Source organism: Hemicordylus capensis, chromosome 2, assembly GCF_027244095.1.
Source record: "Hemicordylus capensis ecotype Gifberg chromosome 2, rHemCap1.1.pri, whole genome shotgun sequence".
In the NCBI taxonomy this organism is placed as follows: Eukaryota; Metazoa; Chordata; class Lepidosauria; order Squamata; family Cordylidae; genus Hemicordylus; species Hemicordylus capensis.
The window spans coordinates 406,092,397-406,119,405 of record NC_069658.1 but is presented as its reverse complement, the minus strand read 5'-3'; the positions used below and the strand labels follow the sequence as shown (position 1 = coordinate 406,119,405).

General features: G+C 43.7%; 1 protein-coding gene and 1 long non-coding RNA gene across 6 annotated transcripts in view; one reads left to right on the top strand and one right to left on the bottom strand.

Moving 5' to 3' along the window:
* Positions 1-27,009, bottom strand: part of SLC39A11 (solute carrier family 39 member 11) — a 498,275-nt gene that overhangs the window by 371,086 nt on the left and 100,180 nt on the right. The gene's annotated exons all lie outside the window — the stretch shown is intronic.
* The window catches only part of LOC128345075 (uncharacterized), a 41,309-nt gene continuing 32,741 nt past the window's right edge, over positions 18,442-27,009 (top strand). Inside the window, exon 1 of the long non-coding RNA XR_008316255.1 lies at positions 18,442-18,576. This is a non-coding gene — a long non-coding RNA (uncharacterized LOC128345075). The remainder of the gene's footprint in view (positions 18,577-27,009) is intronic.

The window sequence follows — 27,009 nt, the reverse complement described above, 5'->3', positions numbered from 1 at the left end:
AGATGCTGGAAACCATCTGTCAAGGATGCTGCAGCAGTTTCCTGCACTGAGCATAGAATTGGACTCTAAGACCTCCAAGTCCCCATCCAACTCCTAAAATTTTATTATTCTGTTATTTTTGGAGCCAGTACATGTACAGAATCATAGCACGCTAGAGCTCGAAGGGACCTCAAAGGTCTTCAACTCCACCCCCCTGCTCTGAGCAGGAAACACCACAGCATCCCTGACAGGTGGCCATCCAACCACCGATTCCTCGGCACTGCAACAAACAACCGAGGGCAGTGATTCCTGTGCTTTGCTTATGAGTTCCCCAGGGATATCTGGCTAGCAACTGCTGCAAAACAAGTGGACCTTGAGAGTTATCCTATGGTTGCAAAGAAACAGGGAAGGCCAATCTGGCCCCAGTCTCTAGCTAGGGGTGAAACAGCTTTTGGGGAGCTGCACCTCCTCCCTCCTAGCAAGGCAATTCTGGCCCCAGCCAGTGGCCAGAAAACCAAGAGCTGCAGGGAACTTATTTCCCTTCTCCCACTCGCTCCCTTTCAGAAAAGGACTTGGCTGCAACTGCCAGTTGCCCCATTGATGCAGGAGGAACAAGGACAATTTGACCCACCATCACTGGCCAGAGGACCAATTTATGCATGTTTTTGCAGTGAGGATGTAGGTGCCTCTTCCCAAGAGCAAGTCCCATAGGCTAAAAGCCATTTCAGAGAAGTTTGTCAAATATTTAGGGAAATGAAATATTTATAAAGAGAAGCCACACCTAATCTTAGGAACAGAGTGGCATGTCAATTGAATGAATACATAACTAACCAGCCCAGCAAAGCAATTTCTATATTCTTAAATATGGGCTTCTGAACTTAGAGACTTCCCATTACACAAAATTATCAACCCAACTGTGGAAAGCACATGTAAGCTGGTCATCACAAACCACGCACGGGTGAGGCAACATACTTGAGGTAAACAATCCATCACCTACTGCTGTCAGCCTTATTTATCTTGCCTGGTTTAGATGTGGCCTGAACCCAGAAACTCTCCCCCCCCGCCCGCCGAGTGACATGCTTATGACTGTTTTAGTCAGACATTTACAAAATCCAGATATTGAACCACCACAAGGAAGCAAAGCTAGCTACAGAGCATGTGAGGCAGCGTGCCTCTCAGACTAATTTGTCATAGCAATACTCTTGTTCTTTTTAATTAGCCTAGCAATTCCGTTCCTCCCACAACCCTCTCTACTACTTCCCTAACTGGTTTCGGCAAAACGGAAGAGAGTATTAAAATGCCCTGATTAATGTAATACTGTGCAAAAGGTCATTTTAATCTTTTCTTAAAACAAGCGCACACACCTAGTGTGTGAATTGGAGTCAAACAAGATCTAGAGGTGATGGGAAGTGTGATTAAGCTGGAGACAACAGAGAGGAATTTATTTCAACAGTTGCTATTAGAAATAATGAGATGAAGATACCAAGATAACTCATCTTCTCCAAAAATGTAAAGTACAAATACAAGCTCTTTGTCAAGCACTGTACCTATTTGTGTGAGAAGGCTGGGTCAAATCTACTTTCAAAGTAAATACCAAGAAATTAAGGGAAAACCAAGTTGTGGTTTTACTGTATTACTTATCCAGTTGTCTCAGTCAAAGAAGCTCTTGTTAAGACCCTTTTTTTCCTCCCCAGCTAAGCCGTCACGCAAAAAGCCATAGATGTGAATAGCAGACCTAAGATTAAATTTTAAGGCCACCAAAGAAGAGCAAATATTCTAAAAAAATAAAAGTAATATATGTTGGATAGTATTTAGAAGGCATGGCTAACACGATTGCTTTCTCTCCGGAGGGGACAGTCTCCATCCCCACAATACTGTAAAACAAGAGAGTAAGAGAAAGAGAAGAAAATATCAGTTTAATGTTAAGAGCAGAATGAACAATACCAACTCATTCATAGGAACACAGGAAACTGCCATATACTGAGTCAGACCATTGGTCTATCTAGCTCAGTATTGTCTTCACAGACTGGCAGCGGCTTCTCCAAGGTTGCAGGCAGGAATCTCTCTCACCCCTATCTTGGAGATGCTGCCAGGGAGGGAACTTGAAACCTTCTGCTCATCCCCTGAGGGGAATATCTTGCAGTGCACACACATCAAGTCTCCCATTCAGATGCAACCAGGGCAGACCCTGCTTAGCTATGGGGACAAGTCATGCTTGCTACCACAAGACCAGCTCTCCTCTCCTCTCCTCTCCAAACACACATATACACCCCTATGTCTACCAATGGCCATCTGCAGGAATTCTTCCAGGGACTAATAAAATATAAATATATATAAATTATATATATATATATATATATATATATATATATATATATATATATTCATTCATAAGAAAGGTAAACTGTTCCACATTAATCTGGCCATGAATGGGGTGTGTGTGTGTGCAGACTGCTTTCCCCACAGATGCCCATGCTCCTACTCACTTTCTCCTTAAACCATCATACCAAGATGCATGGGAACTACTTCTATATGGTGCTCTCCCATTTGTAGCAATGCATATGTGAGAATATTGCAATCATGTGTATAATGTTGTTTGTTGACTAAGTGGGTTTTCCCCACTCGGTCAGCACCCCACAGGAGAATGTGTGCCAACCAGGGTTTCCTCTAAGGCGTGCGCATGTGCACACTCACACATCTATGTATATATTTATTTCTCCTAGGCATACCCATCGCTAATCCCATGCGTGGCTGGCAGCTCTCGCAAGCGTTCATGAGCATCTGCCAATTAGTGACAGGACAGGGGAGAAAATAGGGCTGGCCAGTCGCTGGGAGCAGGCAGGCGGGAGGGGGGAGAGGTGGCAGCGGGCTAGCTTTCCAGCTGGCCCGCCAGCCAGAAACCACGGACGGGCAAAGAAGCCAGTGGGCGGCTGGGCGGCAGGAGCAGGCGGCAGGCCGGCTTGGCCTCTGGGAGCAACAGGCTCACCAACCATAAGCGGGGTGGAGGGGAGAAGCGGGGCGGAGAGGGAGGCGCAGATTCTCTATGTCAGGCCCAGCTAGTATTTTTTACTTCCGCTCAGTTAATTTTATAACCCACTCAGGTTGAATCTGAAAGGTCCCACTCTGAACGCACGTGGGTACACACTATCTTGATATTGCCTCCCAGAACAAAACTCATTCCATACAAAGATGAAAAAAATTAGAGAGAACACTAGTGCCTACCTGTTGGGAAATGCCCACATGACCAACTCTGCCCTTATGGTTCCAATATTCACATGTGTACTAGAGCTCTATAGGACAACACCATGAGGAAATTACTCCTATGCAGTTCAATGTCTGTTGGGCGAATATTCTATAACTAGCTGGGCCGGGCGCAGAGTATTTGCGCCTCTGACAGCCCGCTCCCCCCCCCGCCCCAGTGCAGTTTCTGGCTGCCTTTCAAGCCGGCCCGGTCTCTCCTGCCGCGGAGGCCAGCCCGTCCCACCGCCACATCCTCCTGGTGGCTCAGCTGCCTGCTCACCCGGGTGGCCAGGCCCACCACCACCTACTCACCCTGGCGGCCACCCCCTCCCCCCCGCCTGCTCACCCTAGCGGCTGGGCCCGCCACTGCCACCTCCTCACTCCAGCGGCCGGGGGCATGCTGCCACTTCCTCACCCCGGTGGCCGGGCCAGCTGCCACCACCTCATCCTGGAGACCAGGATAGCCAGCCACTGCATCCTGTCGCTAATCTGCAGCTCTCTAGCAAGAGCTACCACACATGGGATTAGCAACGGGTACACCTAGGAGAAATAAATATATAAATGAAATGATAACTTGAGTTCTAATCCTAGGTAAGTTTATTTGAAAATCATTTCAATGGAATCCTCTTCCAAGAAAGTATGCACAGATTCAAATCTGTAATGATCATCTGACAGACCTGTTCTAAAAACATTTGTGTACTGTCGGGTTAATAAAAGAGAACACTAAACCCTTGCATTTCAGGATTTCAACATTAATTTCATGCCACTGGTAATCAAGCAGAAACCACATGTCCATAGATGCTTCTCTCCTCTTTCCACCAATGCCATATCACAAATTTTGTGAGTGGGGAAAAAAACTTGCATACATTCACCAGCCTCATACTCTGACCTTTCAGTATTCATACTTATGGATCAACATGCAAAAGGCCAACACAGAGGCACATCCCTTCATCTGTCTGTCGGGGGGGGGGGAAGGGGCCGGGAAAGTGGCGGAGAGGTCCCCAAACACATTATTCTAAAGTGCAGCATCTCAAAAGAGCCCCCAAAGGCACGATTTCCTCCTCTCATTATGGATGTATCAAGAGCAGGTGACGCTCTTTGTCAGGGCTGATACACATGCAAAGGACGGAAGCAAACAAGAGCAGGGCTTCTCTTTGAAGGTTTTAGAAGGAGGTATACCTTCTGTGTAGAGTTCATGATATTGGTGTGGGGGGGATATTTTGACTGCTGGATACTGAACTAGATAAATCTTGAACTAGCAGTTCCTTCTTGAATTCCAGTCTCACTGCCAACCTGTTTTGCCTGCACTTCTTGTACATCCCTTTACTTGTTTCATTTGAAGCCCACCTGTCCTGAAGGTCGATAGATTAACACAGATATATATAAACAAGATAAGAAAATGGAGAACAGATGCAAACAAAGCAAATACTAATAAACTACCAAGCAAATTAATGAAGTTATACAATACAATACTTCCACAGTCATAGGGCAGTCCTTTCTACACACCCAGAGGCGTAACGGGGGGAAACGGCACCCAGGGCAAGCTCTGCCCCTGAAATTCTATGAACTGCGCAGGCGCGCCTGTGCAGTTGGGAAGCGACGCCGGGCCAGGCGGCAGGTCTCGGCGTCACTCTGCTGCACTGGGCGATCCGCCGCCGCCACCGCATTCGGCGATCCACTGCCGCACTCGGCGATCCGCCGCCGCCCACCACCGCGACGTGCGATCCAGGAGGGGGTCGGGGGGCATGCCACTTTTTGGCGCCCCCCCCACGTGACCCACCAGAGTGGCCCCCAGGGCACGTGCCCTGCCTGCCCCCCCTATTGTTACGCCCCTGCACACACCCTGGCTGTCTGAAGACAGTGCATCAATGTTACTGATTCCTAACTAACCTCAGGGTGGTTTATTGGGAGCCTGTAGAATGTTTGACATACCATGACTGCTCTGCTCCAGAATAGACCGGTTTCTTATCTGTAACTGTCTTTCTTCGAGTGGTCTTCTGTGCATTCACACATGGGTTTGTGCCTGTGCAGAGCCACTCCGGTTCCTTCTTGAGCTTTACAGTATTAGGAAAAAAGAGTGGGGGTCTAGGGTCCCTCTAGCTGATAGCTCACCTCACTCCCTCAGCCCGAGCAACCACTGCATACCTGAACCATAGGTAGCACAAGCCTCAGGCTGCAGAGGGGAGGCAGGATCAGGTTGTGTGAATGCATAGAATACCACTCGAAAAACTACATTTGCAGCTTAGAATCCTGCTTTTCTTCTTCATGGTCTCTGTGCAACACACATGGGATAATAGCAAGCCATCTTACTTGGATGGAGAGTGCAGCCAAAGGAAGACGACTCAGGGGAAAGCAGAATGTAGGACGGAGGCCCCAAAGGACGCTTGAGATCTGCAGTGGACATCCAGTGCCAAAGAATGATAAGCACGTTCCTTATCCATGGCAGGTGAGGGAAAGAAAATGGGCAAAGAAATGTCTTGTGCCAGGTGAAACTCAGACACTACCTTAGGTTAAAAGGAGATGTCAGGCCTCAGGGCTGCTCAGCTTCAGCCCTCCTGCAGATGTTGGCCTGCAACTCACATAATCCCTGGCTATTGGCCACTGTGGTTGAGGCTTATGGGAGATGTAGTCCCAAACAAGCTGTGGGGGCTAAATTGAGCAGGCTGAACAACTCTGTCCTTATGAAAAATTAGGTATGGCACATCAGAACACAGTGCTTTGAGTACACTAATTCTTCTGGACGAAGTGACTGCAACATGAAAAAACATCTTCAAAGACAACAACTTAAAATTACAAGTAGCCAGGGGCTCAAATGGAGGTTTCATCAACTGTTCATTCAGAAGGGTCTCTCCAATAAATAAGGAAATTGTATCATTTCTAAGTTTCATTGGGAATCATTTCATCCCCAAATTCAGACACCATCAACACTACTACCCTGTTTCCCCGAAAGTAAGACCTACCCCGAAAGTAAGTCCTAGCAGTAATTTCTGATGTACCGCTAATTGCCCTAGTGCATTTGGGGGGGCTAAAATTAATATAAGGTACTGTCTTATTTTTGGGGAAACACGGTAATGACAACCAGCACCACACTGATCTGTGTGGGGAGACAACAACAACAGGCAGCAGGTAAAAACAGCACACAAAAACATGGAAGTTAACAGTCATTCAGAGCATTTTCTGCGCCCCACAAATGTGCACTTTTCATCTTGAAAATTCTCAAGGGCAAAAGTTCAGCATGGATCTAATTATTATTTCAGGCAGCTAGCAGAGCAGCTCAAAGGAGGTTTGAGTGTATGAAAAACAGGAAACATGACAAAAAGCACACACCATATTTTGGAACCTGTAGTCCACTTAAAATAGGCCGCTTCTAGCCCCCAAAAGGCCATTCTACCCTTAAATATCGAAAAAAGGAAGAGGCTCAATAGATGTGCCCTCATCTATCACAGTGCTACAGGCAGAGCTACTCCCTTTTACAAAAGAAGTATTAACGCCACAGGAATACTCCTGAAGGATTAACACCACATTCCATGTGTCCTTTGTTGTGGAAACATGAATCCATGTAATTGGTTATCTATTACTCTGGATGTGGTTTTTTTGCATTTGAGAAATTTACCATATTAAGCACCAAGTCCACTGAATACATTCTTTAAACAATGCACAAACTAGCTTCCTTTTTTGGCTCAAATTCATATTTCATCCTTGCTGTATACATGCTGAAAATTGGCAATTAATTTAATAGTTCTTTTCTTGGAAATATTACTGTACTTGGAAGCAAGTAGGTTCTGGTATAAATTTTTCTTAAAAACTGAATATACGATAGGGACTTGTTAGCAGCAGCAGCAAAAATACCTCCAAGAACAAATTGACTGAATGCTTGGCTCTTCCTTGCAATAGTGGGACCACAAGCTGCGACTGCTATGCAAGAAATTTAAGTATGAACAAGATGACTACTTGTTTTAAAAAACACAATTTCTTCTATGACACCTGGGATGAGGTGCCAGACTGGTAATAAGGCAAGGATGTCAGAAGGAAGCAAGTGAGTCTGAAAAAGGCATGCCTGAGGACAGGCACAACCAATTACCAGCCATTTCAACACAGCTATTCCATTCTGCATTTTGCTATCTAGTGTTGCTAAACAGAGGCTGTTCACACATGCAGCCTAGCCCAGGCTAGGGCAGGCTGCATGTGGGAAGCACCAGGATCGATTCTGATCCCAGTGCTGTCCCCGGACCAAGCCCCAGATCTTAATCCTGAGTTTAGCAGAGTTTAAGTGAACCTCGGGTCACTTAACCTCGGCTGGTGATTATCTGGGTGATCACCTCCAGGCCAAATGGCTCCCCGCCACATGGCCTGCTGCCATTTCCAGCAGCAAGCCAGGGGGAAGCGAGGATGTGTGCACTACCTCATAAAGTTCTGAAACAAAGAATCCACTTTTTCCATTTTCTCTAGGAGTAAATAGGAGGGAAATGTGCTCCATTGCCATAGTATAATGTAAAATATATGAGCAAGCCCTAATGGGGAAAAACAGGGGTCATAAATGCAACTTCCATTTTTTCAAAAACAAAAAACTTGAAATGTTAGTAGTGCTTCTACAGGCTAACACTAAGAAGCAGTAATAAGTCATAACTTAGTCGGTCCCAGAGGCGCTCTCATTTCAAGCTTATTAAAAGCCAAAAAGCACTAATCGTTTAGAGCCTGGAAAGGGTAAGAGAAAAATAACTCTGAAAGAAAATGTACTGAAAGAAAAGACAATATTTTGTGCGAGGTATGCACTGTCAGCTCAGTTTCTGGATGTATTTCAAGTTTGGGAGTACATCTCTTGGCTTGAGATAAATGGATATGTGGATAAATCTGTGCAAAACTAGAAGAAATGTCCTCTGCAATATGAACCAACATTAGTAAACTGGCTGCTCTTGTTAATTTACTTATATTAACATTTGCATCTCACCTGTTCAGCAAATTGCTCAATCCAGACAGTTTACAATATAGTAAAACAAAACAAAACAAAACAAATAAGAAACCAGTAAGCCAACAATAAAACCAGCAGAAACAAAGAGCAAAAAATGTCAGAGGAAATAAACTAAAAAAAAAAAAAAAATACCAAACTAATACAGTCTCCAATGTCCTCTTAAAAGTGGGCAATAAGTGACCAGTAAGATCTTTCTGGGGAGAGCATACCACAATCTGGGAGCCATGGTGGAAAAAACCCTTTCCCTCATCCTCACCAACCACTTTCCCATGAGAGAGAGAGAGAGAGAGAACAAAAAGGGCCCCTGAAACTATGTGTTCTCCAGCACGATCATACAGGAAGAAACAACTCCTTAGACAGCTCTTAAAGTCCTAAACAATTGTGCACACAGGACACAGCCTTCTCAGGCATTGCACCCAGGCTTTGCAATGCTCTCCCAATGGGCATCCATCCCCCAGTCTCCTTAACTGCTTTTAATAGGCAGATAAAAATCTGGTTTTTCACTCAGACGTTTACATTTTAAGGGTTGCTGTTTCCCTTCATTGCTATTGGTGCTGCTTCCATGTCTTGCATTTTCATTGTGTTATTGGTCATATTTTATTTTTATAGATTGTATTGCTTTTAATATGGGATCTTTAAAATGAATGGAGGTATATAAATTTAACAATAACTTTTTAAAAACAATCTTCAGTCCAGAACACCACCAGCATCTAGAGCCTGGATATAAATTGAGCCTGGATATAAATTGACAGGCAGTGAAGTGGATATAAAATTAACACAGTACATATGGGACATTGCTTACGTGATCCAGCAGACTAGAGTGAAAGGACAGCTGACAGACTATTTGTTTAAAAATGGAGTTTACCTTATATTGAAACAACATGCGTCAAGATACAGCGCAGTCCTTTGTATTACTAGGAAAAATTTAAACACAGTTCTAGGTAGTTCTTTCTTGTAGGATATCAACAATTTATTTATTTCTTGTTCTCTCGCTCTCAAGTATTTTTCTCTTTTCTTATAAATAATTGATTTTCTTTGTTCTGTAATGGTGACTAAACATATTATTATACTGTAAAAAGTAAAATATAAATAAAAACAAAACACTTTACGGCCACCCTATCTAAACAGGTACAACTACTCCTAGTTTAATGTAAGTAGGGAGCGGGGAGAAACCACCACCACCACCACCAGGCATAATATATTCCATTCTGCTAGACATTTTGGACCAGCTGAAGTCTTTAGACAGGCGTCAAGGCAGCTCCACATACAGAACATTACAGTAGTCCAACCTGAAGATAATTAACAACAACAAACAACAAATATTTATATACTGCTTTTCAACAAAAGTTTCTAAAGTGGTTTACATAGATAAATAAGACATAAATAATATGGCTCCCTGTCCCCAAAGGGCTCACAATCTAAAAAGAAACACAAGACAGACACCAGCAACAGTCGCTGGAAGTACTGTGCTGGGGATAGATAGGGCCAGTTACTCTCCCCCTGCTAAATAAAGAGAATCGCCACATTAAAAAGATGCCTCTTTGACCAGTTAGACATGAACAACTGGGATCAGTTCCGACTTCTCCAGAAAAGGATGCAGTTGGTAAAGCAGACAAAATTGGTAAAATGTACTACTGATGACTAGAGTCACCTGCGCATCTAAAAGCAACAATGGATCCAAGAACATCTCTAAACTGCACACCTGTTGATTCAGGAGGACTGCAATTAGGCTGAATACCTCTTCCAGGATCACCAGAACCCCTAGCCAATAGCACATCCATATTTGTATTTCGTTTCAGTTTGTTCATCTTCATGCATTCCAAAACAGTCTCCAACACTGGTTCAGGACTGCTTTCTCAGCATTTGCCAGTAGAAATGAGACAGTTCCCATGTTGATGCTGAAGTTCCCCAGAAAAATAAGTTTGGGGATCTCCAATACCATACCAGAGTCCACTTGCATCAGCTCAGATAATAAGACAAGGTGTGTGGTACACTAACAGAATTCCTGTCTCACAAGGTATAAACCTTATGTGAGTGTTCAAACACTCACAATTGGTACAGTTGGACTGGATATCCAAAGAGGGAAATGGAATTCTGATAGCCCAGCGCATTAAGTCTAAGCAGTTACTGCATCAAGAAGCCCTAGCCAGGTCTCTGCAACACACCCTGAGTCATCCTCCTCATCTAGGATTAAATCCCCCCGAATAAACAACATATTCCCATTTACTGACCTGGTGTTAAATAGCAACTTGCAAAGACTCGGTAGAGAGCTGACATGCACACCAACTTTATCAATAAACAAAAAACAAAATTTTGCTGTTTCTGCAACTTACTAGATTTCTCCATATTTTCAATGTTCAGTTTCCAAAGACTGGCACACTCTTGTTCCTTTAAAGACATACTGGCCAACATGATACACAATCTACTGCTGGTATTTCCCTTCTGCCAGGGTTGCTGTACACATAAAAATTAGTCTCAGCAGAGTTGTACAACACTGCAGTTGTGCAACAGCTCAGAAATACACTCCTGCAGTTGTGCAATGGAGCTTGCATTGTTGTCAATGAAAGCTCCATTGCATGAGCTCAGGTGCATATTTCGGAGTCATTGTGAAAGTTCACTCTTGTGCAACTCCGCCAGGGCAAAATTTTGTATGTGCAGCAGCCCCTGAGGTAGGCTGCACATCATACTGGCCATTGTCTTCAAATTTAGTATTATGAATCGCAGATAAATCCCCATTCTTTGTCGATGCCTTGAAAAGGCAAAATGTGGGGAGGAAATGTCCTCCAAGTCTAAACACAAAAACTGAGAAAAGTGCCCTGGATGAATTGTTTTCTAGCCACTTATTCTTCAACAGACCATCAAGGTGCTTCTCTAGATCAACAAGTATTTACAGATCAAAAGGACCACATAACTAAACATACTCATCTTGAGCAGGCCTGCAGTTAACAAAGCACATAATGGGCTCAATGCAGCAAACTCTTGGATTAGGGAGCTGAAGAACTAGAGCAGGGCTACTCAAACTTTGGCGCTCCTGCAGATGTTGGCCTACAATTCCTATCAACCCTGACTATTGGCCAGGGTGACTGGAGATGCTGGGAGCTATAGTCCAAAAACAGCTGGAGGGCTGCAGTTGAGTAGCCCTGAACTAGAGGATAGTTCCAGACAGTTATCCTGGTTCAGGATAGATGAGCACTCAGTGCATATCTATTCCTTGCCCTTCACAGACACACATGCTTCCATCACTTACCAGTCTGCCACCTGCCCCTGGTCATCCATGCCACTCATCACACCAAACTCAGAGTCAACAGAGCCTCTAGTCATGCCCAGCTAAAGCAATGTTATAATACTGTTTAAAATTAAAAAGGTAACTGAATGATGGTAGTGGTGGTGGCCAACCCCACCTCCCCAATATGCACCCCCTCCGGCTTCTGAAATTTTGTCAGGCATTGCCGAAACACTTCCAAACTTATCTTAATAGTTCTAGGGTTATTTTTGAAAAAGCACATCTGAGACCCTCATATGCAGAACTCCAAACACCACAACAATGTTTGCACTGGCAAGGTGCAGTCACTGAATCCAAACACAGAGAGACGGCCCTGTATATAGTGGCAGCAACAATACTGATTGAAAGAGAGAGAACTCATAGGGATCAGACCCACTTAGAAGAGCTCATCACTTTCAGATCTGTAAGGAGCTGCTAATGCTGAAATTTGCCCTGGGTCAGGATTAGTTTTTCCGACACTAAAGTCCAGGTTGCAATCAAGCATCTCATTATGAGAGCAAAAGGGCTGGTAAGCACTTGTGATTGATGACACTTCAACTAGGGATTGAGCTTTATCTGTCTCAAGAACACAGTAAAAGCTGAGACCAACTGGCACACTTCTTCAGAGCACAGAATAGGAGCAATTAAAGCTGACTGTGCAAACTTTATTTCCGCAGGAGCACACTTCATGCTGCGCTGCCAAGAGCTCTTGTTGCTCCTCAAGCAACTCTCTCTAGAATGCAGAGTAGGCTATTCAGGATGCTGAGGTTTCACTGCAGCTTTCACTACTACTAAATATATTCAGCAGAACAGGAAACAAGCGAGTCCATGTGAAACACTGAACCACAAATTCCCAAAAAGTGGCAGAGGACCCAGGCCAACATCACTTTGGAAATACCTGCGCAATAATTACACTAGAGGTTTTGAGGAATTGCAGTACAGATCCTACAGATTAGTGGCTCACTGCTTTTTTGTTATTACTATTTTGACAGGAAATTAGCAAAGAAAATCCACTGTATGATCAGACAGGAAAATATATGCGTTTTTATATTGCCTAACATATCAAATACCCACTCACACCATCAACATGCTCCGACAGTATAACATAAATCTATTTTGAAAAGGATCAAGATGGTTTTAAGAAGAAAGCATTCAATTAAAGAGGAGAAAAGGGAAAGGGCTTTTTGAGTATAGATCAGACTTCCACAAAAGATCGATGTCCAATTAGAGAACATTTCTAGAAAAGGCTGTCAAACTGAGTTATATTTCTCTGATTTCTCTCACGTGAAGTACATAATTTATTCCTTAACTGTCAGATCAGGTGGTCTTCAATCCAGTTTTCAGTTATGGGTGCAGGATACAACTTCCAAAACTTTGCCGCTAATGATGCTCCAGCAACCGAAAGAATGGAAGACTTGAAGAGCTTTGCATGAGAACGCTTTTAAAGCAAGACTAAGTAACAGCAGGATGTCACACTGGACTCCACAAAACTATTTGATTTTGGCAATTCCCACAATCAGTGGCAAAGGGAGGGCACAGGCGGCCCGTGTGCTCATGGGCAGTCCACCCCGCCCAATCCATGGCAATGGCAGTGGCACGCTCCCCACCTCAATAACTTCTGGGGCCACCTCGCTGGCCCCCCTCTCCTCCCCACACACATGCCACCTCACCGCTGCGGGTACCAGTAGTCCCTCCCCCGTGGCGGCAGTGTAGGCAGGCTTCCAGTCCTAGCAGCCCGCAGGGAGGCTGCCATGTCCCCACCTCTCTGCTGGCCTCTGAACATGCATATCAGCCTTTTGAATGGCCAACAGCTGTGCCAGCCACTCAAATGCCGCCACATGTGTGCAGAGGCCAGCAGAACGGTGGGGGCACGGCAGCCTCCACATAGGCTGCTGGCTCAGGGAACCCACTGTTGCTATGAGGGAGATACCACCAGTAGGCATGGAGACAAGGTGGCATGCTGATGGGGAGGAGAAGAGGCCAGTGAGGTGGCCCCAGAAGCAGCTCAGCACAGGTTATTTGAACCCCATGAGCACAATTACAGCTTGGCCCCTGCCCATAATACAGTCCTCTGCACTTCTCTTCCTACAGAGATACTGTTTGCACTTAAGCTTACTATGCCTTCCAAAGCCAACATTTGATCCATAATCCAGTTTCTTAGTTTCAAATAATATTTCTTTTGTTCTCACATTCCATTTACATATTTTCAATATCTCTCTTTCCCCTTTGGTGCCTTTTCTTTCAGTTTCAGAAATACTGTTTCCCCCGACCTTTAAAAAGCTTTCTCTTGATCCCTGCTCAGTAACTATCATATTGCCTCTTTCTCTTTTTGTACTCCAAAACTCCTTGAACACATGGGGCAAGATCCAGGCTAAGTTAGTCATGACTAAGTACCATTAAAAATAAATGAGACGTGACTAACTTAAGACCCATTAATTTCAATGTGATTTAGTCATGACTATAACTTAGTTTGGAACCATTCAACAAATTGCTTGTTTTGATACAATACCACCACAGTGGTCAGTTCTATTTTTTAAAAAGTGACCAAAAAAATAAGAATGGAACAAGACCAAGATAGCAAAAGACAAGGAAACCCAAGATTATCTGAAGCTTCTAGTAATAGCTCTTTAATAAAACTCAGTAGCAAGTTTTTCTTTTTCCACAGAGTTCTGTTCTCGGCCCTCTAATCTCACTTGTTGACGTCCAGACTAACATTATACATTCTAAATAAAGCTGTGCATAACAGGGCAAAAGCAATTTTTGCTGATCCTCCTTCCTTCTGCAGACCTCTGCGCCACCTGAAAATACAGGTGAAACTCGAAAAATTAGAATATCGTGCAAAAGTCCATTAATTTCAGTAATGCAAATTAAAAGGTGAAACTGATATATGAGACAGACGCATTACATGCAAAGCGAGATAAGTCAAGCCTTAATTTGTTATAATTGTGATGATCATGGCGTACAGCTCATGAAAACCCCAAATCCACAATCCCAGAAAATTAGAATATTACATGGAACCAACCAATAAAACAAGGATTGTAAATAGAACAATATCGGACCTCTGAAAAGTATAAGCATGCATATGTATTCAGTACTTGGTTTGGGCCCCTTTTGCAGCAATTACTGCCTCAATGCGGCGTGGCATGGATGCTATCAGCCTGTGGCACTGCTGAGGTGTTATGGAAGACCAGGATGCTTCAATAGCGGCCTTCAGCTCTTCTGCATTGTTTGGTCTCATGTCTCTCATCCTTCTCTTGGCAATGCCCCATAGATTCTCTATGGGGTTCAGGTCAGGCGAGTTTGCTGGCCAATCAAGCACAGTAATCCCATGGTCATTGAACCAGGTTTTGGTACTTTTGGCAGTGTGGGCAGGTGCCAAGTCCTGCTGGAAAATGAAGTCAGCATCCCCATACAGCTCGTCTGCGGAAGGAAGCATGAAGTGCTCCAAAATCTCCTGATAGACGGCTGCGTTGACCCTGGACTTTATTTATTTATTTATTTATTTATTTGATTTATATACCGCCCTTCCAAAATGGCTCAGGGCGGTTTAATGAAGCACAGTGGACCAACTCCAGCAGATGACATGGCTCCCCAAGTCAACACAGACTGTGGAAACTTCACACTGGACTTTAAGCATCTCGCATTGTGTGCCTCTCCATTCTTCCTCCAGACTCTGGGTCCTTGGTTTCCAAATGAGATGCAAAAGTTGCTCTCATCAGAAAAGAGGACTTTGGACCACTGAGCAACAGACCAGTTCTTTTTTTCTTGAGCCCAGGTAAGACGCTTCTGACGTTGTTTGTTGTGCATGAGCAGCTTGACAAGAGGAATACGACATTTGAAGCCCATGTCCAGGATCCGTCTGTGTGTGGTGGCTCTTGATGCACTAACTCCAGCCTCAGTCCACTCCTTGTGAAAGTCCCCAACACTTTTGAGTGGCCTTTTCCTGACAATCCTCTCCAGGCTGCGGTCATCCCTGCTGCTTGTGCACCTTTTTTCTTCCACACGTTTCCCTTCCACATAACTTTCTATTAATGTGCTTTGATACAGCACTTTGGGAACATCCAACTTCTTTGGCAATTACCTTTTGAGGCTTTCCCTCCTTATGGAGGGTGGCAATGATGGTTTTCTGCACAACTGTCAAGTCAGCAGTCTTTCCCATGATTGTGATTCCTAATGAACCAGACTGAGAGACCATTTAAAGGCTCAGGAACCCTTTGCAGGTGTTATGGATTGATTAGCTGATTGGAGTGGGACACCTGGAGCCTAGACTGTTGAACCTTTTCACAATATTCTAATTTTCTGGGATTGTGGATTTGCGGTTCTCATGAGCTGTACGCCATGATCATCACAATTATAACAAATTAAGGCTTGACTTATCTCGCTTTGCATGTAATGCGTCTATCTCATATATCACTATCTCATATATCACTTTTAATTTGCAGTACTGAAATTAATAAACTTTTGCACGATATTCTAATTTTTCGAGTTTCACCTGTACATCCCTGAAGGTCCTGCTTAGGGTAGCTTTGTATCCCAACAGGAGAAAAAAACCATTCAACTACAACGTTACCCAAGGCACTTCTTCATCCACAGAGACAAAACCATGTACAGTAACTACATCAAACTTGGGGTGCCAGTGACAAAGTCCAAAAAAGACAATATTACAGAATCAGGTTTTTGCACAAAATGTTCAGCTGAGATACAAAGTTATTCCAAAATATCCACTGAGAGTTTTAATACCCAGATTTTAACTACTAGGTTTTACCAGTTCAGAATAATAAAGCACGCTTAGGAAACCTGAATAAGATACATATCAGCATGGAAGTGAAATGCCTATTTAAATGTCTACTAATTGCCTTTAAACACATTGAACTCTATTATTATGTTTAACATATTTCAGAATCAACATATATTTGTCCCACAACTTAAGAACCCCATTTTCTTATGCCTTTTTTGTAGAACAGATTGTTTTTGACAAAAGGGCTTCTTCACAAACCAGTAAAAAGTTGACAAATGAGTAAATGAGTCATTAGGAAAAGGAGACCTTCAGTTCAGCTTTCCTCCCACTATTTTTGTGCCTTTGTTTAGATTTGATTCAGTTCAGTTCTGAGAAGTTAAAATTTGCCCCAAAGTTCAAATTCAGTCAAAAATAAGCTTTTTTTTCCCCAAAAGCTTTACAAAATATTTTCAAGCACATTTGTTTTTTTTTTATCGTACCTCAGTATGGAAAGAAATTGCCTTTTTGAAACCAGGCTTCTCCTTCATGGTTTGCCAGTAATTTATGCCATTATGGAGATGCAGAGGTCTAATACTCCTTTTCTACAAAAAGAAAAGAAGTGGCAAGCCTTCTGGCTTAGGACTAATACTGGTATATTATGCATGGTATAAAAGAAGCAAACTGATCACTCTCTAGATGATGCATCTTCTCCCTCCCCCTGGAGAGGACTAGGAATAGGACTAATACTCATTTTCTACAAAAAGAAAAGTGGCAAGCTTTCTAGCTGAGCACCAGAACTATCCTCTGCCATGTAATTAACAGAGATATTTCAAAGCACTTAACCACTTCATTCTCCTACTAAACTTACCACTGTATGCAACCATCAACAGTCACATCATGTGTTATACAACAGCAGATGCAAATTTGCTATTGCATGTTCATGCTGAAAGGGGCCTATAGGATCTACCTTCCTAGTGCATATACCTGTTAGACACACATTGCTAAAAAGAAGCATTTGCCAAGCGCACACACAGTTCCATGGTCATATGTACCTGAAAGATTTTCAACGCACTCATAAAAAAATATGAACATCCTTCATAGGATGCTGCATTACATAAGAATGTAAGAACAGCCCTGCTGGATCAGGCCAAAGGCTTATGTAGTCCAGCATACTGTTTCCCACAGTGGAACATCTTCTCTCATCACCTCAATTTGGCCCAGTTCTTCAGCCTCCAAGACTGAGAAGCTCAGTTCTGGAGCAAGTATTTAGTCAGTACCCTCCACCATGAAGAGAGATGCAAAGAACACATTCCGCTTCTCTGCAATCTCCTTATTCTCCTTAATAATCACTTCCATGCCCTCATTGTCTAAGGGTCCAACCGCCTCCCTGGCAGGTTCCCTGCATTATACAGAGTCATATCATTGGTCCATCTAGCTCAGTATTGTCAACACTGACTGGCAGTAGCTGTCCAATGTTTCAGGCAGGAGTCTTTCCCAGACTGACTTGCAAACTTCAGGAATTTAGCCTGTAGGGATGTGCACAGACTGGTTTGGTGCTCCCTTTCTGGAGTGCTGAACCAGTTCAATCAGCTGCCACTCAAACCAGTTCAAAGGGTGTGTGGGGGTGCTTTAAGGAACAGGGAAGGCATTGCCTACCTATTATGTTGGCCAGGAGCATGGCGACGCTGATCGGGGCGCAAGCAGGAATGCTGCAGCCCAGCATGCCTGCTGTTTTGGAGAGTGCCGGTGGGGGGAAGCAGCGGGGCAGGGGCTGACAGGTATGCAGAGCCTTCCCTGTCCCTTAAAGCAACCCCCCACACACACACAAACACACCCATCCTCCCGGGAGTGAACCAACAGTTTGTGCACATCCCTATTAGCCTGGAACCTTCTGCATTCAAAGCAGATGCTCTGCCACCGAGCTACAGCCCCTCAGATGTAAAGATATGATCACACCCAGAAAAACCAAAGTGGTGTATTGTTCAGTGAGGAACCATGATAGATTAGGAATTGGAAATCAAATACGAAATGAGGAAACTAGCATCAACCATCTGTTGATAAATAAATTAAAGAAATCTGCTCCCAAAATAGGCTTTGAAGGAATCCACAAGCCAGAAGAAGCAACCACTTCTTCCCTTTTTCCGCCTTTTTCCTTCTTCAGTAGTCCCACCAAGCAACCTGGTCAAGGAATGTTGGCCAGTCACAGTTCAAAATGCATTGTAATCATCTGGGATAGGAACCCTGGCTAGATTGGTCACTTGACACATTTAAACAGCACCACGTAAGGTAAAGATGTGATGTAGTTATGTTCCTAATGATCAGAACTTCCCAAACTGTAATTTCCAGAAGTTTTGTGACCGAATTATTAGGCTGCCAGTCCATGCACAATGTGAAAAAGGAAGGAAGAAGGTAAGCTTCATGGTGAATTTGAATGTGTCAGGTGGGCACTAGACAGAAACAGAATTCTGTTAGTTCAACTGAATGACAGCACTTTAATTTACTTCTGTTTAAAACATGAAAAACATGGTTTTCAGTGAGATGGGGTAAAACAGAAGACAAGAAGCCTACCCTGTCTACCCACTGCATGTACACTCACGTATGCTCACGTAGCATAGTTTTTTCTATTTGTTTCATCAATTAAATGACATTTTCAAGTTTTCATTATCTTGCAGAGTATGCCTACATCACTTTGATCAACAGCAAGTGATGAATGTGTGAATTAAAAGGGGAATGCAATCAACAGGAGTAAAACTTTTACTTCTTTCCTGTATCCAATCTCCAGTTGCAGACTACAAATAGCATGCTTCATCCATGGCTGTTCTTGCTTGATGCCTACATGTCCCACCATGTAATTGAGAGAGTTCTGCTTTCAGCACGAGTGTTTATTAACAAACAGCAAACTGTGGGTCTTCTATGTGACAGGGCCGGGGGAAGCATTAGGGATGTGCAAATTGATTTGGGTACAAATCAATCTGTACTCAAATCTAGCTGATTTAGATGACTAGAGACAAAACAAATCACCCCTGTGGTCCATTGGCTAGATTCGGGTACAAATTGAATCACACCTGATTTGATTCGAATTGATTTGGAATTCAGATCCCTCCTATTAATTCCCCCCAATTCCCAGATTTCATTATTTTTATAAAGCTAAGCTCTAGCCCTTGTAGAAGTAGAGTTATGGAGCGAAAATGTGTGGTCACTATTTAAGTGTTTGGATTATTTGGTGTATAACTTTCCCTCAATGAATCCCTATGAGGATTCTTTACACACTTTCATTTCTTCTGTTCATTTTAACTGTCTTTTCGACAGTGCCAACTGTCAACTGCCATGTGCCAACTACACCCCACTCCCACCCGCAAGGCAGTGGGTTACTACTCAGTAGGGGTGTGTCCGAACCGGTCTGGAGGCCATTCTAAAGGCCTTCGAACTTCCAGACCAGTTCAGACTTGGCCGGTCTGGGTCCGGGTGGGGGGTCCCCCTTTAAGGGCGGGGAGGGCTTACTTACCCCTCCCGCCTCTTTGCCCCCGCCAGAGGCCGTATTGTACCTCGTAAATGGGGCGCTGGAAACCAGCCGCCCCCGCCCCCCCCCCCACAAGTGGATTAGGGCCAAAAATTAGTAAAGTGCTGCCGCTGTCCCGCCCCCCCCCCCCTGAGTGCTCACCGCATTGTTTCCAAAAAAAGAGAGGAGCTCGCGAACAGAGCTTCTCTCTCGGCAAAGTCTGTGGCCTAACTGGGGCCTGGGGCACGTGCGCGATACGACGTCTAAAGGAACTTCCACCGGAGGCCCGGCCTACCCTGCGGGACGAGGCCGGGTAGACCAGGCCTCCGGCGGAAGTTCCTTTAGACGTCGTATCACACGCGCGCCCCAGGCCCCAGTTAGGCCACAGACTTTGCCGAGAGAGAAGCTCTGTTCACGAGCTCCTCTCTTTTTTTGGAAACAATGCGGTGAGCACTCGGGGGTGGGGGGGAGGGAGGGCGGGACGGCAGCAGTACTTTACTAATTTTTGGCCCTAATCCGCTCGCGGGGGGGGGGGGCGGCTGGTTTCCAGCGCCCCATTTACAAGGTACAATATGGCCTCTGGCAGGGGCAAAGAGGCGGGAGGGGTAAGTAAGCCCTCCCCGCCCTAAAAGAAAGGCCCCCCTTTGGTGCTGGTCCGGACTGCTCCGGACCATGCACATCCCTACTACTCAGTTTATGTTCTAGGGTTTTTTTCAAGTGTTTAGGCTCTTTGGTGTCTAATAACCTTTCCTCATAATGAATTCCTATGAGGATTCATTACACACCAAAGAGTCTAAACACCTCAAAAATTCCTAAAATATAAACTGAGTACCTAGTGGCTTATGGGTTGCAGGGTAGTTGGAACATGGGATGCCACTAATTCCTCACCCCCACCTGCAAAGGTCAAAATGAACAAAAGAAATGAAGGTGTGTAATGAAGACACAAAAGAATCTAAACACTTCAAAAATACCTAAAAAATAAACTGAGTATCCCAGTGTGTGTGTGTGGGGGGGGGTGTAGTTGACACATGGCAGTTGACAGTTGGCACTGTCCAGTGATAGTCAAAATGAACAGAAGAACTGAAGGTGTGCAATGAATCCTCATAGGAATTCATTATGAGGAAAAGTTATTATACACCAAAGAAAGCAAACACTTGAAAAACAATGACTGGACATTTTGCTCCATAACTCCACTTCTGCAAGGGCTAGAGCTTAGTTTTAAAAAAAGAAAGAAAAAGAAAGCTGGGGATCCATGTTAGGGTTAGGATATGGCAACTTCGAATCCCCATTGTTTCCTATGGCAGAACTGTTCAAAAGTAAAACAAATTCATTAAAAATCAACCAAGTGTCCCACTGCCTTGAAATTTGGGTGGTAGGTGGCACTCATGGGGACCTACCCACCACACACATTTGGTGCCCCTAGGAACTTGTTAAGTGGTCTGAATCAAAATCAAATTTAAAAAAACACAAATTGAATCGGGGTGATTTGGAGGGAGTAGATTTAGATACAAAACAAATCAGAGGTGATTTTTTCTGGATACAAATTGAATCCAAAAAATCGATTTGTGCACATCTCTAGGAAGCATGAGTCACAACAATCTGTCAGTGCTATTCTTCAAGAAACAGAATCCCATTCAACAGGCTCAATTTGCCATACAAAAAGTAGTTTTTAATGTGCATGCAGGCATGTACATTAAAATTATTATAAGAATGCTAGAAGCCATGCTGCTAGAAATCCAAAATTAAAAAGTTTCAGAAGCACACCGTCCCTTGAAAGTCAAATCAAAAAACCTGTTTCAGTCCTGGGCAATCAATTACTACGATAAAAATTACAGAAGTTAAAAATGCATGAGCATCCTCTGCCCAAAGAAAGATTTATTATATGTATGATTTACACATTATGCCACACTTTCAGGTGAAGGAAAAACAGAAGAAAAGGCACTCTCGCACACCCTCCCAAAACAGGACTCCAAATGCCTCATTTATTTAAGCCAGCACTTACTAAATGTTATTATGCAGCAAGGCTGTGGAAACCAATGTAAATAACATAACTGCAGACAGCAACAGAAAGTACCATTAAGGGCAGCCTGAAGGAAATGTAACCGCTTTTCAATCATCAGAAATACTCATGTACTGAGCACAATACATTTTCACAGCTCAACAATGGACTCTAACAGTTTCTTTGGCTCACTAAATGGGATGATCAATAATAAAGAAAAATTAGGAAACTGGATGGTGAGCAGTATGCCACAGAAAGAATGAAATCTAGGTCTGCGCACTGGGGAATAAATCAAAACAGACATCAGGAAACTGCATTTGGCATGTGTAAGTTTCCAGTCAAATACACACAGTATTTCAGTAGCACAGAAGCCAATTTGCCATATTCTGGTCCCAATGCTGCTCTATCAATATATGTAGGCAGGCCAAATCATGCAGTTACTTCCCATGCAAGCATCATCCAGCCCCCAAAGAGGAGATTACTGGCTTGGAAGGAAGCATTCCATTCTCTCCATCCTCATAGTTCTTCCATTCATACACTGGAACAATGTGCAACAAGATCATAGAAAGTCAGCTCCAACACTGATGCAGTAACATATGCAACCTTCATGTATCTATCACTGGCTCTTCTTCTGGACATGTGATGAAACTCAGCCACACCTACCGAGGCAGAGAACTTAAGTTGCAACACTACTAAGAACACGCACAAAGGCAATCCGAGTCAAGACTTTCTTCTGCAAGAGTTGCTTCTGAAATGATTTCCACAACATGAGTGCACATGAAAAAGGGTAATAAACCTGAAAAATGCATATGGGATGTTAAGTCTCATGTAACATTGCCTACATGTATTTATCCATGGGAATCCATGGGAATGTAGTTTCGCAGAGGAAAGCACTCTATTCAAATCAAACTTCACCACTGCTAGACATTTAGCATCCGGTACATTTAAATTAATTTTACAGTTCCGCAATATGGATTTGATAGAGCCATATTTTTCATGGTAGATTGTTGTAAATTAAAGTCCCAATTCACCGCTCACATTCAAGGCTTATCATACCCTGGAAAACCAATATTATTTCACATTGGCCACCAGCAATTGCTGGTGCCAGGTCTCACGATCAGTGAGACCCGGTTTGGAAAGCTGAGTGGGGAGAGCAGGCTAAGCCTGCTCTCCCCACACACGAGCAGGGCGGGAGCCCTGTGTGGGCAGATTGGCCGCCCACATGACTGCCGGCTCCGTGACGGAGCCGGCGGGGGCTGGGGAGTTTGGGGGCCACGTAGCCCCCGGAAGCTCCAGTATGCCCTGCGCGAGCACGTAGGGCATATTGTTTATATGTATTTATTTTGGCCTAAGGCCAGCATAAACACAAAAAAAGAAACAGCAACCACAACAATAAAATACATAAAACATTAATACCTTCAAATACTGAATACATGACTAATTTCATTCAAATGAAGCTTGTTAATCTGAAATGCACTGCCTGGCATCTCGTGCCTTAATCTCTCTAAACTGAATCTTGTTTGCTATGAAAAAAATTTTGCTACCCTCCTGTAAATTTACTCTGACTTAGCAGTAAGCAGGAAAAGGACCTTGTCCTCATCAGGATGGCAATTAGAATTGTAATGAATTAATAGAGGGGAGAGAAGCTTTCCCCTTAATTCAGTATAAAATCTACATTTCAGCATCAGATGTTCCGCAGTCTCCACTTCACCGTTCTGGCAGGGCCCTAATCTTTGATCATAGGGCACCTTCCCGAAGCGTCCTTCCAAAACTGCCGGCAGGGAATACTGGAGACACCTCCGGAGCCAGGAGGCAGCTTTTCGCCTCCCTCCAGGGGTCTACTTGTGAGTAGCTGCAGCATGGAGCCACGCCGCGGCTACTCACAATTTAAAAAAACGGGTTTGTGGAGCACTCGCTCCACAAACCCAGTTTAAGGGGAGGGGTACTTAGGTGGGTTAACCGCTGGGAGGCAACCGGGCTCGCCTGTGAGCCTGGTGGCTCCCACGATCAACCAAAATCGGGCTAGGCTCCCCTAGCTCAATTTTGGCTGCTCATGGGAACAGCCTCACTGTGTTCATGCAAGTCGTAGCACATATACATGAAATATGCTAACTAGCTCTGGTCCACTGGAAGCAGAATGAACTAACCTGATTCTTGCACAGATTCACTGGCCCTAAAAGCTGCAGGGCAAATTCCAAGTGGATCTAGGACTGGAGGGGCAATATCCAAGGCTTAACTATGTTGGGACTACTTGCCAACGTCCATAAGAGTAGATTGGCATCAGGGCTGAGTTCCAGCAAACTGACCCAGCTCAACTGAAGCCCTTGGCCATGGGATTGAGGAGCAGAAGAGAGTGGGCAGTTTCCTATAATCACACACACTTTCCCCCAATTCATCACCACAGAGTAAATTACAGCAAGTATGGCTGCCTCCATTTTCTGCACAGGCAACGACCGACAACCTACTCTGCTACCCAGCCATTGGCACGGAAGAAGTTTACTACTACACACAAATTTGCCTTGGCATTACAATTCCTGCATCTGAGTATGCCTTCATTAGGCTGCTACCCCAGCAACAATTCACTTAGGATGCCAAATTTACTCTGAGCCCAACTGCTTTTACACCATGTGGCCAGGATTCAAATTTGGAGTCAATCCCATAGTGCATGTTGTTCCCATCACTCCCATTTGCCAGTGTAGCATTAATCCATGAGGCCACAGCCAGCATCAGGCTTCTTGTGCACCCCGGTTAAAAGTGGCACTTGATCCTGTCAGAACACCAGACAATACCTGCTTTCTCAACAATGGGCCTTACAATTTCTTCTCATTTTCTGAAAACAAGCCAGGCTGTGGAGAAAGCTTAACAATTACACCCCATTTACCACAATTGCACTGAGGTAGCTGGAGAAAAGCAGTCAAGAGGATCAAATCTGGTCCTGATCAGACAGAAGGACCAGACAGAAATTGGCAGGCTAGTTGGCCAAACAAAAAGGCTTAGAAATGTGAGGAAAATTTCAAGCTTCAAACTCTGTTAGAGCATGGGCAGAATGAAAATGAACAAAACAAGCAATGTCTGAAGATTGAAAACAGAGTAGAAAACCCACTAAAATCAACTAGAATAGGCTTCCAGGTTCAATTTCAAGCAACAAATTCAGCAATTGCTTGATGGATCAAAATCACAGCAGTTGCAGCTCCACTAAAAGATCCCACAGCATTCTGTGCCATGGGGTCTTTTCCCCAAACTTGATACTGAAATATAGCTCAGCATCAAGCATTGTTGCCAAACACACCCAGGCTCTAATACAGAAACTAGGTTCTTACACTCAGACAACCAAACTACTCCAAGAGGAAGTATTTAACTTCAGAACAGCTTATTCATCATATTGCCAAGTGGCAAGTATTGTGCAAGCAAAAGCCATTGCAGTTGAGGATTCTTGGAGTTGTAGTCAACAACAGCTGGGAATCCCTGTTGGAGGGAACACTGATTGTGCCATACATTTGTGTAGATATGTGGTCAAAGGATTGTCTGTATCCACCCACAGTTGTGGAAATGGCACATTTCAGAAATGTGGAAACAGATGATTACTTAAGAAATTCCCTGTAAACCAGTTCCCTGTAAACCAGGAGCCACAAGGGAGCAGTGAAAGCAACTAGAACCTCCTGTCTAGTTGCAGGATCATCATTTAAAGCTAGCTGGCACTTTTCAAATCTCTGTATTAATCCCCTGCTCACTGAGCAAAGAGGCGCCCTATTGAGTGGTAGCTTTCTTACATTCAGCACAGAGAAAGCACCTGTTTCTATCCAACCCCAGCACTGAATCTTTCCAGCGGCTGTTGCTACGGACTACTTTATGTTTCTTTTTTAGATTATGGGCCCTTTGGGGACAGGGAAACATATTATTCCTTTTTCTATGAAAAATGTGTTGAGAAGTGGCATAAAATATTCCTATTTATTTATTTATTTATTTATTTATTTACACAGTCAGACAGGTGTTATTGACTGGTTTGTTTTATCCAGACATCGAGTCCTTCCCAAGGACCTGGGATGCCAGAATTTTATTGTCAATGTTGTTGCTGTTGTTATAGATATCGTCGCAGAATATAGGCTGTTCCCAGTAAAGCTGCTTTTTGTAATTGGCTGATAGTGATTTCTGTGGCCCCTATGGTGTTGAGGTGCTCTTCAAGGTCTTTTGAAACTGCACCCAGGGTGCCAATTACCACTGGGATTATTTTGGTCTTTTTCTGCCACAGCCTTTCAATTTCCATTTGTAGATCTTTGTATTTTGTTATTTTTTCTATTTCTTTTTCTTCTATTCTGCTATCCCCTGATATTGCTATGTCGATTATTTTGACTTGTTTTTCTTTCTTCTCAACTACAGTTATATCTGGTGTATTGTGTGGCAGATGTTTGTCTGTCTGTAGTCAGAAGTCCCATAATATTTTTACATCTTCATTTTCTTCAACATTTTCGGTAGTATGGTCCCACCAATTTTGTGGCTACAGGTAGCTTGTATTTTTTGCAGATGTTCCAGTGTATCATCCCTGCTACCTTGTCATGCCTTTGTTTGTAGTCAGTCTGTGCGATCTTTTTACAACAGCTGATTAGGTGGTCCACTGTTTCATCTGCTTCTTTACAAAGGCGGCACTTGCTGTTTGTTGTGGATTTTTTGACTTTTGCTCTTATTGCATTTGTTCTTAGTGCCTGTTCTTGTGCAGCCAGTATTAAACCCTCTGTTTCTTTCTTCAAGTTGCCATTCTTAAGCCATTGCCAGGTCTTGGTGATGTCTGATTTTCTGCTTATATTGTGCAAATACTGACCATGCAGGGACTTCTCTTTTCATTTTTCGGTTCGGTTCTTGACTTGTTCTTTCTTGTAGGCCTGCTTTGTTTCATTGGTGTTGATTAGTTTCGCGTTATTGACCATTTGAAGTGCATCTTCTTCACTGTCCTTTATATATTCTTCAAGGCCTCTTTTCTCCTCCTCTATTGTTTGATGGACTTGCAGCATTCCTCTCCCACCTGAGCTGCAAGGGAGGAATAGCCTATCTACATCACTGCAGGGGTGCAGAGCATGATTGATGGTCATGATTTTCCTGGTCTTTCAATCTAGCGTCTCTAGCTCTGCCTGGGTCCAGTCTATTATTCCTGCAGTGTATCTGATAACAGGTATAGCCCAGGTGTTTATGGCTTGTATGGTGTTCCCGCCATTGAGTTTGGACTTTAGGATTTTCTAACTGTCCTGATGTATTCACCTCCAATTTTTCTTTTAACTTCAGTGTGTGCAATGTTATCAGCCATTATTATTATTATTATTATTATTATTATTATTTCTTGTTTGCACAGTCA